Below are 13,453 nucleotides of genomic sequence, written 5' to 3'. Positions count from 1 at the left end.
ATCAGTATTTTATAGGCTGTTCATTGATTTCTGTTTCCCTTTCTATGTAGTTAAGTTGCTAGGTACGTAAAAAGATCAAGACTGTTAAAACTTTCTGGTGAAAAAACTGTCTTTCATGATTACATAACAATTCTCTTTATTACCTTAAAGTTTATTTTCAGTATAGATTAAGCAGACCTCTTTTCCATTGACTATATCTTTTCTTTCTTTATATTCATGTCATTAAATTTCAAATATATCTCTTATATGTGGCACATTTAACTGGATTTAAATTTTTTTATATATTTACATATATATGTTTTATTGCACTTTAGGTTCTGGGGTACATGTGCAGACCATGCAGGATTGTTGCATAGGTACATACATGGCAAAGTGGTTTGCTGCCTCCATACCTCTGTCACCGATATCTGGCATTTCTCCCCATGTTATCCCTCCTTAACCTGCCTACTGCCCTCTGTCCCTCCTCTAGCCCCCTCAACAGACCCAAGTGTGTGATGCCCCCCTCCCTGTGTCTGTGCATTCTCATTATTCAACACCCGCCTATGAGTGAGAACATGCAGTGTTTGATTTCCTGTTCTTGTGTCTGTTTGCTGAGAATGATGGTTTCCATATTCATCCATGTCCCAACAAAGAACACAAACTCATCGTTTTTGTGACTGCATAGTATTCCATGGTGTATATGTGCTACATTTTCCTTGTCCAGTCTATCATTGATGGGCATTTGGGTTGGTTCCAGGTCTTTGCTGTTGTAAACAGTGCCGCAATGAACATACAGTGCATGTGTCTTTATAATAGAACAATTTATAATCCTTTGGATACATACCCAGTAATGCGATTGCTGGGTCAAATGTAATTTCTATTTCTAGGTCCTTGAGGAATCACCACACTGCCTTCCACAATGGTGTTTTAGTCATGAAGTCCTTGCTTATGCCTATGTCCTGAATGGTTTTGCCTAGGTTTTTTTCCAGGGTTTTTATGGTGTTAGGTCTTATATTTAAGTCCTTAATCCATCTGTAGTTAATTTTAGTGTAAAGTGTCAGGAAGGGGTCCAGTTTCTGCTTTCTTCACACTGCCAGCCTGTTTTCCCAACACCATTTATTAAACAGGGAATTCTTTCCCCATTGCTTGTTTTTGTCAGGTTTGTCAAAGATCAGATGATTGTAGATGTGTGGTGTTGCCTTCGAGGCCTCTGTTCTGTTCCATTGGTCTATATCTCTGTTTTGGTATCAGTATCATGCTGTTTTGATTATTGTGGCCTTGTAGTATAGTTTGAAGTCAGGTAGCTTGATGCCTCCAGCTTTGTTCTTTTTGCTTAGGATTGTCTTGATTATGTGGGGTCTCTTTTGGTTCCATATGAAGTTTAAGGTTTTTTTTTTTTTTCCAGTTCTGGGAAGAGGGTCATAGGTAGCTTGATGGGGATAGCATTGAATCTGTAAATTACTTTGGGCAATATGGCTATTTTCATGATATCGATTCTTCCTAACCATGAGCATGGAATATTTCTCCATCTGTTTGTGTCCTTTCTTATTTTGTTGAGCAGTGGTTTGTAGTTCTCCTTGAAGAGGTCCTTTACGTCCTTTGTTAGTTGCATTCCTAAGTATTTTATTCTCATAGTAGCAATTGTGAATGGGAGTTCGCTCTTGATTTGGCTCTCTTTTAGTCTGTTACTGGTCAATAGGAATGCTTGTGATTTTTGCACATTGATTTTGTATCCTGAGACTTTGCTGAAGTTGCTTATCAGTTTCAGGAGATTTTGGGCTGAGATGATGGGGTCTTCAAAATATACAATATGTTGTCTGCAAATAGAGACAAGTTGACTTCCTCCTTTCCTATTTGAAAACACTTTATTTATTTTCCTTGCCTGATTGCTCTGGCTAGAACTTCCGATACTACATTGAATAGGAGTGGTGAGAGAGGACATCCTTGTCTAGTGCCAGATTTCAAAGGGAATGTTTCCAGTTTTTGCCCATTCAGTATGATATTGGCTGTTGGGTTGTCATAAATAGCTTTTATTATTTTGAGATACATTCCTACAATACCTAGTTTATGGGAATTTTTAGCATAAAGGGCTGTTGAATTTTGTCGAAGGACTTCTCTGCCTCTATTGAGATAATTATGTGTTTTTTGTCTTTGGTTCTGTTTATGTGATGAATTATGTTTATAGACTTGCATATGTTGAAGCAGCCTTGCATCCCTGGGATGAAGCCTACTTGATCCTGATGTATAAGCTTTTTGATGTGCTGTTGCAATCGGTTTGCCAGTATTTTATGGAAGATTTTTGCACCTAGGTTCATCATGGATATTGGCCTGAAGTTTTCTTTTTTTTTTTGAGTATCTGCCAGGTTTTGGTATCAGCATGATGTTCATCTCATAAAATGATTTGGGAAGGATTCCCTCTTTCTGGATTGTTTGGAATAGTTTCAGAAGGAGTGGTACCAGCTCCTCTTTGTATGTCTGGTAGAATTCGGCTGTGAACCTATCTGTACCTGGGCTTTTTTTGGTTGGTAGGCTATTAATTGCTGCCTCAACTTCAGCCCTTGTTATTAGTCTATTCAGGGTTTCAGCTTCTTCCTGGATTAGGCTTGGGAGGGTGCAAGTGTCCAGGAATTTATCCATTTCTTCCAGGTTTACTGGTTTGTGCGCATAGAGTTGTTTGTAGTAATCTCTGATGGTAGTTTGTATTTCTGTGGAATCGCTGGTGATTTTTCCAATTCAGGAAGCATAGCATAAACTACTACTTAGTAGGGTAGGGGTTGGAGAACATTACTTTTGTAGCTCACAATTCATTAAAATGGAAGGGTTTTCATGAATGCAAAGCATTCTATAAAACCTTATTAAACCAACCAGTTGTGAAAAGAAGCAAACCAAGAGACAACAAAGTAACTGTACAAGAGCAAACCAAGACATGGGAAGTCCCTGTGGCTACTTCTCAAAAAGAGAAAGAAGAGGAACATTTGAACAATAGGCCCCCTAAGCTAATTTCTTCCTTTTAATGGATGAGGAACTTGAGGTCCAGCGAGATGAAGTGAACACTCAATCCCAGGCACTGGTCAACAGTAATGCTTGATAGTGAAGAGCATTCTTGTGAGACTCAAAATATGTTGGTCTACAAATGACATTATTGGACCATGGAGACAGTTGCCTGAATGACAGCTGTCTCCCTATTAGTGTCACAGTTAGTTATCCACAGCTACAAGTTCTATGTCCCAAATTCACCCAACTGTGAATAGAAAATATTTAAGAAAAATAAAACAATCAAAATAATAAAACAGCAATGAAAACTAATACAAATTTAAAATACAATATAACAACTATTTGCATAGCATTTACATTGTATTAGGTATTATAAATAATCTAGAGATGATTTAAAGAGGATGGGAGGATGTACATAGGTTATATACAAATACTATGCTATTTGCAATAAGGGACTTGAGCGTCCATAAATTTTGGTATTTGTTGGGGGTCTTGGAACCAATGCATGGGTTGGAGGAATTGGAGGCATGGCTGTTTGTGTTTCATGCTCCTGCTCCACAGCAGCAGGAGCGAGGGGCATCATCAAGTCTCGGGGACTCTGACAGATGGATGGAGGAAAGAGTAATGTTTCCTCAAGCAGAAGTTTTCTGATTTGGGCCTTGAGTATCACACATCTCAGCAAGGGGAGGTTAATCTCACCCTTCACTCTTCCCCCTTTGATCTCATCCTCATCTCTCCCTGCACCTGCTCTCCTTGTGTGCTCCACCCTGGCCATCTTCTCTGTTTACCACCCTGGATCTGGTGGGGTTGTGGCATTGAGCTTTCCGTGTCCATGATGATTAGCTTCCCACGAAAATGAAGAAAATGAAAACAGAAACTTCTTGGGAACTTTGCTGAACTCAATAAGCTCTGTAACCTTCTCTGGACCTCCCCAGTGCTCACAGAACAGCTCTTCTGACCTTTGAAGCAGTGTTTTGTCATCACTCAAGAAAGACGCCCAGCCTCCTGCCGACACTTTAGGAATGTGTTCCTGGCTTCCTGTCTGCCACCTCCAGAGGCTAGTACATTTGTCAACAGGTGTGATAAACAGTGCCTTCATTACACAGGTTTGGTTTCAGTGGGAGACACAGTCACCACCTCAATCTGCCATTTCTGTGGGTTACCTGCTTTACTGCCCCTTGGCCTTATTTCCTTCCATAAAAGAGACATTATTATGGCTGCCCAAAAGTCATATTTTTGGGGTCATCTGTTTTATCTCTATAAATTAGATTCTGAAAAGATGAGGAACAATCATAATAAAAAATTGCCCCTACTGAAAACTTTGATTCTGTTGAAGTCAGGGTCTGCCAATTCCACAGAATAAATAAGAAAATTTTAAAGTTGTCTCCTCTGTGTACTCCCTATTTCTCTCAGCGTTTTTGGCTACTTGATACTTTGTAGTCAGTTTCTTATTAAAGATAATGTAAACTGGCTGGGCGTGGTGGCTTACGCCTATAATCCCAGCACTTTGGGAGGATGAGGCAGGAGGATCACCTGAAGACAGGACTTGAAGACCAGCCTGGCCAACACGGTGAAACCCCATCTCTACTAAAAATGCAAAAATTAGCCCAGGCGTTGTGGTGTGTACCTATAACCCCAGCTACTTGGAAGACTGAGGCAGGAGAATCTCTTGAACCTGGGAGGTGGAGGTTCAAGTGAGCAGAGATCACTCCACTGCACTCCAGCCTGGGTGACAAAAGTGAGACTCTGTCTCTAAATAAATAAATAAAATAAGCTAAGCTTTTAACCTACATTCTGCTGGATACTATGAAACGGATTAAAGAGAAAGAAAACATAAGATTTATAATATTTAATAATGTTTATAAAACCATATCTATGTAAAATTACATGAAGCTTAAATAAAACAGTGTTAATACCTTACATTGAGCACATTCATGCCAGCTTTCTTCACACACTGCTTTACAGAAGAGAGAGAGGAACAGGAGGCAACTGAAACAATCAAGCATCACAAACTGCACACAGGCTTCTCATCCTTATTCAGAGCACAATATCAACATTTATTTTTGCTCTGTGGCAGGTTTCAACTGGCTGCTGGGAATGAGAAAAACAGCTTTATAACCCAGGAGTTTTACTCACCACAGAACTCAGTTCATAAGTCTGCAGGAAACTCTATATACCTTAGAGGATAAATGCCTCTTAAAATTCTTAGGAAAGGATTTGGGAGAGGTAGGGCTCAGGGAATTTGGGGATAGCCACGAAATTGTCCCTAGATGATTTCTGGTTAGAACAGGCTTATCTGCGATAGGGGTCTAATTATTAGCAACCAGTATTTCCTTGGGAAATAGCCACGTAAGTCCTCTCATTCTGGGAAAGACTGCTGCTTTTCCAAATAAAGGAATTCCCCCTTACTCTCAGGGTCAAAGAGAGATGGAAGCTTCTCTAGTCTGGACGCTTCCTACCAAGACTAACCTGAAGCTTAGGTAAATGAGCGAGAGGAGCCAGCAGCTCCCAACACTATCACAAATGCAAAAGAACGCTTTGAGCAGAATTAAATTTTTTTCTAAAACATATATAGCTTTTCTTCCTAAGAACACCATGATTATAATAAAATCTTCATGCATCTGTGGACACTCCTAATATTTGCAAGCTTATGTCATGGTGGGGGGACAAGATGAATTTTCAGAACCAGCACATAGCCATCATCATCTGAGGTGGGGCATTAGGAGCAGTTGACTGTAAGAGCCACACGATTTGCCATCCTTGCCATTCTACTCTTTGTAGCAGACTGAAAACAGGCACAGTGCTTGGAATGACTAAACTGAGTAAAGATAGGTAGAATTGCATGTTTTCCATATTTAGGTTTCAACATATTCTTATGTCTAAATTGGTATCAGCAAGGGAAGTTTTCCTGCTGAAAGAGATTGTTGTTCTTTAAGGCTTAAACTTTTTGTTACTTCATGGTATTCAGACAGAATTCATTTCAGAAAAGACTCTCATTACTTTGCAGGGGCTTGTTCATTACAGATTCAGTTCTGAGGTTCAGGGCAAGGTATTTGCAAATTGCTACCCATAATGCAAAACTAACCCCCCAAGAAGCTGATTTTTTTTTCACAGTTTCTATTTTATGATATAGGATTATGTTGATTTCATGAACATTTTAAAAAGAAAATTCTTTCCTGCTGAGTAACACCGCTCAGTAAAAACCCAGGAAAGATGAGGCTTCCTAATTAGACACTCAGATGAGGACTCCTAGCATAGAGGAAGAAAGTTGAAGAGAAAAAAAAATAAAGAAAATAAGTTTCTAAATAGTACTTGATGATAATCCTTTTAGGGTTAAAAAATGTTTCTTTTCTTTCCCTTTTCTGTTGGAGCTCACTGAAACACTAGTTAGACTTGTGGTAACTGAAATAACACTGTTCATTCAGGCCAAAAGACAAGAGCTCCTCTGCAAGGTAAGAAGTTTCTCTTTCAATTAACGTACCCAGTGAGTGCATAACATTTTGCCGGAGATGTTGTGAAGAGGTTGAATAGATGCCCTTTAAGGTTCCTGAAAACTCTGAAATTCTATAGAACTATAAAATCTATTAGTGTTTTCTTACTGTCAAGGGAGAAAAGAGAGGGAAATAATATTTTGGGGCATCTACTAAGTGGCAGTTGTCAATATAAAGCACATGGTTATCCACAGCTGATGTTGGTAATTTTAATATAGTTTTAAAAGAGTAACAGCAAATTCTTAGATTTATATGTTTCAAAACATTTTCTGCTGGGAATGGTGGCTCACGCCTGTAATCCCAGCACTTTGGGAGGCAGAGGTGGGCAGATCATGAGTTCAGGAGTTCAAGACCAGCCTGGCCAAATCGTGAAACCCCATCTCTACTAAAAATACAAAAATTAGCCAGGCGTGGTGGCATGTGCCTGTAGACCTAGCTACTCTGGAGGTTGAGGCAGGAGAATTGCTTGAACACGGAAGGCAGAGGTTGCAGTGAGCCGAGATCATGTCACTGCACTCTAGCCTGGGCAACAGAGTGAGACACTGTCTCAAAATAAATAAATAAACCTACACTGTTATTTGATTCTTCTATCAGCCAATGAGGTGGGAGGGCAGATGTCTCCATTCTCATTTTGTAGGCGGGGATATGCAGCAGAGAGCTGCGTGACTGGCTTTACACACACAGCTAGTCCCTGAGGGTTTATCTAGAGGCAAACGGTGACCAATAGTCACAATCTACTAGGTTCCTGACATCGGTAACAGCTGCAAAAATAAGAAGCTGGGTGAACCAATTCCCAGTATCGTTCTCACCTGATAAATGAAGAGAGATAATAACCGTCCAATCTACTTTAAAAGTGTTTTGAGCATAAACAAACAATATCCAGAAGAAAGGCAATGATTTTGATGCAGCTTTTAAAACAACATGTGGGTGTGAGAGTGTAAGATACAAGGGTTGAACATAACAGTAGCAACTCTACAAAAGTATTTCACTGTAGATTTCAGTGTGCCAATGCAGTCTTATTCACAAGTTAAAAGTTTCTATTTGTTGAATTTGTTCATTTGGTCTCTGCTAATTAAATTAAGATATCCTCTGAGTATAGAAAGATAGAAAGGATAAGGGTAATTTTTAAAAGGTCATAGTTCTATAGCAATTCACTAGCAATGTAGTAGATTTTTGTTTTGTTTTTATACATAAACTTTTAAAAATAGTTTAATGATATTATTTAAAATATAGTAGTTTTCTCTTTGAAATATAAATTGTATAGTTTTTAAAATTCTAATCTATCATGGCCATATATAATTTCATCAGAGATTAGCCATTTGCTTATTAATAGGCATTTAGGTTAAAAAAATAATGAATATTTATTGGGCCCCTTCTATGTGCTAGACACATTTTAAATTAAAAGCGGATATTATTCTCCTTTTTAGTTTTCTAATGAGAAAACAGCCTTAGGTGGGGCAAAGCCAGAATTCGAACCATTCATGATAAAATTTGCCTTTTCTAGCTGTTGGGGCTCAGAATATGATACTCCAATATATGGCACCTTGGCATAGTGAGTACTTTAAGCCAAAGGAAACAGAGAAAACTGCAGAAGCAGAAGGTCTTTGACCTTCTCCTGCCTCCTTTCTCTTAGAGATCCTTATGTGACAGGTGTCTTGCCCTTTATCTGTCAGAAGCAATGAAGAGAGAGGCACAGAGAAGCATCTGAACAAACAAGCCCCCCAATTTATTACCATTACGTTATTCCTTTTTTTGTCCAAATATATACTTTATGTGACCCTCTATTTTTCATCAAACCTAAGCATAAAAATTTACAGTTGTCTTTGGGTCTTCATTTCTAAAGGCTCTGTGTTGTGTAGAATTTATAAAATGTATTAAATAAATTTGTAATGCTTGTTCTTTATTAACCTGTCTTTTGTTTTAGGAATATCAGTCAAGAACCTTGGGATGGATGATGAGAAGATGTTATTTCCCTGCTCCCTACCACATAGCCCGTGTCAATTGCTATAACACAACTTCTTAAATAAAGCATTTGTCTTGTCTAAAACTAGCTGCACTCACTGTGGTAGCTTGAGATTCAAAGAAATTGAGCATAAGGTGTTTTCTTGTTTGTTTGTTTCTGTGACTGTATTCTATATGTTTTCATTTAAAATTAAATCTAAGAATTAAGATTCCAAGAAAATAAGAAATTGCTTTGGTAACCCAAATAAAACAGGTTTAAACCCTAAGAATATGTAGTGCAGGATCTGGTCTCAAGCAGTTGATTGACATTTGGAGTTCAGCAGAGTTGGGTTCTCAATGGAGTATGGGATCCTATGAAAAGCTAGAACCTTCACTAACTTTATTTCCTCCTTGAACTCGACGGTAGCTGTAGGTTTCATAGTGTTTTTATTTATAATGTATTAGTGCTTCTAGGTCTAAAAGAGAAATGAAGGATAAAAGTTCTAACAAGGAAAATGAACCAAGGAATGCATTCCACAAAGGCTGATAAATATACCTTTTAAAAAACATAGAAAAATTAGTTAATTGAAGTGGTCACATCTGTGATTCAAAATACATCTGGCCTTACAGAAAACAGCTGGGTACAGAAGCCAAGCTAGTGAAGGCTGAATACATTGTAGCAGAGAGATAATTGGTCTCAGAAGTAAAGATTTCCAAATACACAGCTATTCAACATTATTTCAAGGAGTGTCTCTGGAGGAGGATTGATCTTGACATGCCATTCTTCTTTCCGTGGTGTCCTCTGACTGTGCATGAAGACAATGACAGTTAGCAGGGGAGCTGGAGAGGAAGCTCCAGGAGCATTTGCAAGGAGAGTCATCTTGTGGCAGACAGGACTCAAGTCAGTCAGGATGTGGACTCTGTTTCTGTCCACTGTCTTCAAAGCAAGGCCTGACTCTCAGTAGGAGAGTAAGACCATTTGAAGAGGCATCAAATTGGCTGGGAAAGGGCTGAACATTCAGCTAGTCCTTCGTGCCAACAGTTCTTAATTCACAGGCTTGGGAGACGTGGAAAATGGAGTAATTACTATCAATGTTAGATTTTTGATGTTCCCAGGAGTGAGTTTTGTGCACTGAAAAGATTATTAAGAGGTAACTTATTTTAACTATTAAGATTCACTTTAGTTGAGTCATTCACTTAAAATCTGAGGTTTTTTAACATGTAAATTTTAATATTGTATGTATAACACTGGTAAATTTTTGTAGGGCCCTTGATTCATGTTTGATAGTATTTACAAACCGAAATCATTAACCTCCAGTAAATATTTTAGGCTGCATGTATAAATTTAATATTACTGACTTTCTTTTTAAGTAGTCTCATTTAACAAACTTTCTCAAATTCTTAAATAATTATTATAAGTACAATAAATTTACCTTCTGAATAAGGAGAATGTTAAGATCCTTTAAATCATTGGTTTTCAAAATGTGGTTTCTGGACCAGCAGCATTAACGCCACCTGAGATTGGTTAGCAATGCAAATTAGCAGGCTCCCTCCCAGATCTACTGAATAAGAAACTGGAGATTGGGTCTTAGCCAGCTGTGTTTTAGCAAGCTTTCTAGGTGATTCTGATGTATGTAAGGATTGGAGACCAGTGAATTGTTCCAATACAATATGCAGCCCAGGGTGAAATGCAGTAGAGCAATCAGAGCTCACTGCAGCCTCAACCTCCTGGGCTCATGGGATCCTTCCACCTTGACCTACCGAGTTGCTGGAATCAGAGGCATGAGCCACCATTTCTGGCCCACTTATAAGATTTCAAATTAATTGCACAAGTCTAAATCAAACCCTTAATTACACATTTTCTATCCTAGTCATAATAAGTATTCTGTGTTGGAACATTCCAATATATCAAATCTTTTATGCATTTTCAATACCTAAATTATCTCACATGAATATCTCTGAATCTAACATAAAAATGTAACTACTAGGAGGTATAATGTACTTAATTATTTTCTTAAAAAACTGTGCCCACTAAGAAAACAATTGTGGTGTTTTCTATTAAAGAAATTACATTCTAAATTAGTGCCTTAGCTCCAGGAGGCTGCTAATTGACCTGAGATTCTGTTGGGTACAAAGTCTGGAACTGGTGACATGAAGGTTCCTTTTATAGTCACTGATCCATAGAACCCAACATTTAATAAGAGTGTGTGGTCCTCTTTCCCAACTGTCTTAAGTGTAAGATGCCTCATTCCTTGATTTATTTTTTTAGAGTCGAGTGTCCAGTCTGGGGTGCAGTGGTGGAATCATAGCTCACTGCAACCTCCAGCTCCTGGGATCAAGCAATCCTCCCGCCTCAGCATCCCAAAATGCTGGGATTATAGGAAGCAGCCACTGTGCCTGGCTAATTTCTTGATTATTAAGGGAAATTAGAGTCCACAGGCTTCACTCAACTAAACCACCTCCCTAGCTTTTGTTAATTAATTTATTACTTTCTTCCATTCTGAATTCATTTCTTGGTCTTCTTGTCAGGGTAACAACTGATCTCCATATTTAAATGACTTCTAGTTGAATTCAAAGCTGCACGATTCTACAAAGGCTATTTCCATAACAATGACATGGGATCTATGAAACCTTATGCACCCTACAGGTGGTCAATGAATCATAAGTATTTGGTGTTATGCTTATAACTACAATTACTTTTCAGTTGAGTGGAGATGCAGTTGTATTCTTAAAATATGGCATTTTCGAGTGTTACTGATTTTATGGTAGTTTTTTTGTCATTCTGTATTATTTTCATCTCTGGGTGTTAAAAATACAGCTGTATGTGAGTATTCACAAGATTGTTTTCTGTTAACAGTCCTCACTTGGAAACCACCACTATAAGCAAAAGGATAGGTACTCTATGTGAACTGCATTTAGCCATTTGTCTTACTAATTATGATCCAAAAGCAACATATTTGCAGCCACAATGAAGCATGCAGTGCACAGACACTGCAAATATATGCATTTCTGTATGATATACAGGCCTAAAGATGATACTGCTAACCTAGCATCATCAAGAGGATATATTTGGAATGGATTTTCAAGTGAAATGTTATAGATATAATTCTGGCTAGCTTGAGTACTTTCCTTTTTCTATTTATGTGAACAAACTTCTTATCAACATCTCCACTACCCACCACCATGGGATATCTCTTGCCAGGATTATTCCAATGGTCTTCCTGCATATACCCTCACCACCTGCATCCCCACATATGCCCCTCCATCCATTTACACAGCCTCCATAGTAAGCCCATAGAACCCTAAATCTGATTATGCCACTCTTTGGCTCTAGATCCTCCAATGCCTTTCCATCTCATTCTGAGGAGGAGACATTCTTTACAATGACCTCTGGGGCCCTCTGTGATGTAACCTTCATTCTCCTTTCCTACCTCATTGCTACTTCTCTCCTCCAGCTACACTGATCTCTTTTATAAACACACCAGGCATATCTTGCTTTAGGACCTTTGAATTTGTAATTTCCATTTTCTGTTATGTTCTATGCTTAGTGTTGACATGAATTCTTAACTCATCTTCTTTAAGTCTTTGCTCAAATATTACTTCTTTGGTAAGGCCTTTCCCATTTACCTAACTGAAATGGCAATGTTCACCTTCGCACTATCTTCACCTCCCACCCTTCCCCATTCCTGTGCTCTCTTCTTTTCATGGCACTTACCACCTTTAATTTACATTATTGTCTTCCTCTTCCTTGTATGTTTTTACTTGTTTTTTCCCCATCTACTATAATCCCTATGCCTGAAATAGTCCCTGCACATGGTTAGCACTTACGTAAATAATGATTGGCCAGGTGTGGTGGCTCACACCTGTAATCCCAATACTCAGGAAGACTGTGGCAGGTGAATCACTTGAGCCCAAGAGTTTGAGACCAGCCTGGGCAACATGGTGAAACACCATCTCCACAAAAAAAATACAAAAGTTGGCCGGGTGTGTTAGTTCACACCTGAAATCCCAGCACTTTGGGAGACTGAGGTGGGCGGATCATGAGGTCAGGAGTTCGAGACCTGCTTGGCCAACATGGTGAAACCCTGTTTCTACTAAAAATACAAAAATTAGCTGGGTATGGTGGCATGTGCCTGTAATCCTAGCTACTCAGGAGGCTGAGGTAGGAGAATGGCTTGAACCTGGGAGCGAGAGGTTGCAGTGAGCCGAGATCATGCCACTGCATTCCAGCCTGGTGACAGAGTCTCACTTTGTCACCAAAAACAAAACTAAACAACCCAAAAATTAGTGAGCATGGTGATGCATTCCTATAGTCCCAGCTACTCAGGATGAGGTGGGAGGATCACGTGAGCCTGGGAGTTAGAGGCTGCAGAGCCTGGGAGTTAGAGGCAGCAGTGAGCCATAATTCTACCACTGCACTGCAGCCTGGGCAACAGAGCAAGATCTTGTCTCAAATAAATAAATAAATAAATAAATATTAAAAAAATCAATAACGGTTGAGTAAAATAAATACATAAAACCTGAAATGAAGAAGAGATCTGCTTCTTATTTATCCCCACCATCTTTCACTGACAGTCCCATAATATAATGCTACACATTCTGGGCATGGTTCTTGCTAGAGGATGGATATGCTGTGAACAGCTATCACAGAGAGTAGCTATCATAACAGAAACATCCTCTTTCTAGATCTAGAGTGAGTCAAAAACGGGGTGTGGTGTTGGAACTTCATGTGACAGGGTGAATATAGCACCCATCTATAACTCCTGTCTGTAACCAGGGCTGAGAGATTTTGAAAAGCTCCTCCTTCTCTAGCCCTGACTTTCTCTGCCCTCCCATTCCTAACACCACCCTGGGTCCATCCTCAAGGCTGTAACATCAGAAGTAGGGAGGATGGGGCCTACCTCTCTGTTGCTTATTTCCTCCTGGAAACATGAACATCTAGTAGTATTAAGGGCTCAACTCCTTTATCTTATTTCAAGGGCAAGTTTAATCAATCAGAATATTCTTCTAATTTGGATTTTTAAGCCAGTGTAGGTCAAATGTATTTT

The sequence above is a fragment of the Callithrix jacchus genome, chromosome 13 (genome assembly GCF_049354715.1).
Source record: "Callithrix jacchus isolate 240 chromosome 13, calJac240_pri, whole genome shotgun sequence".
In the NCBI taxonomy this organism is placed as follows: Eukaryota; Metazoa; Chordata; class Mammalia; order Primates; family Cebidae; genus Callithrix; species Callithrix jacchus.
Note: the sequence above shows the minus strand (reverse complement) of the source record.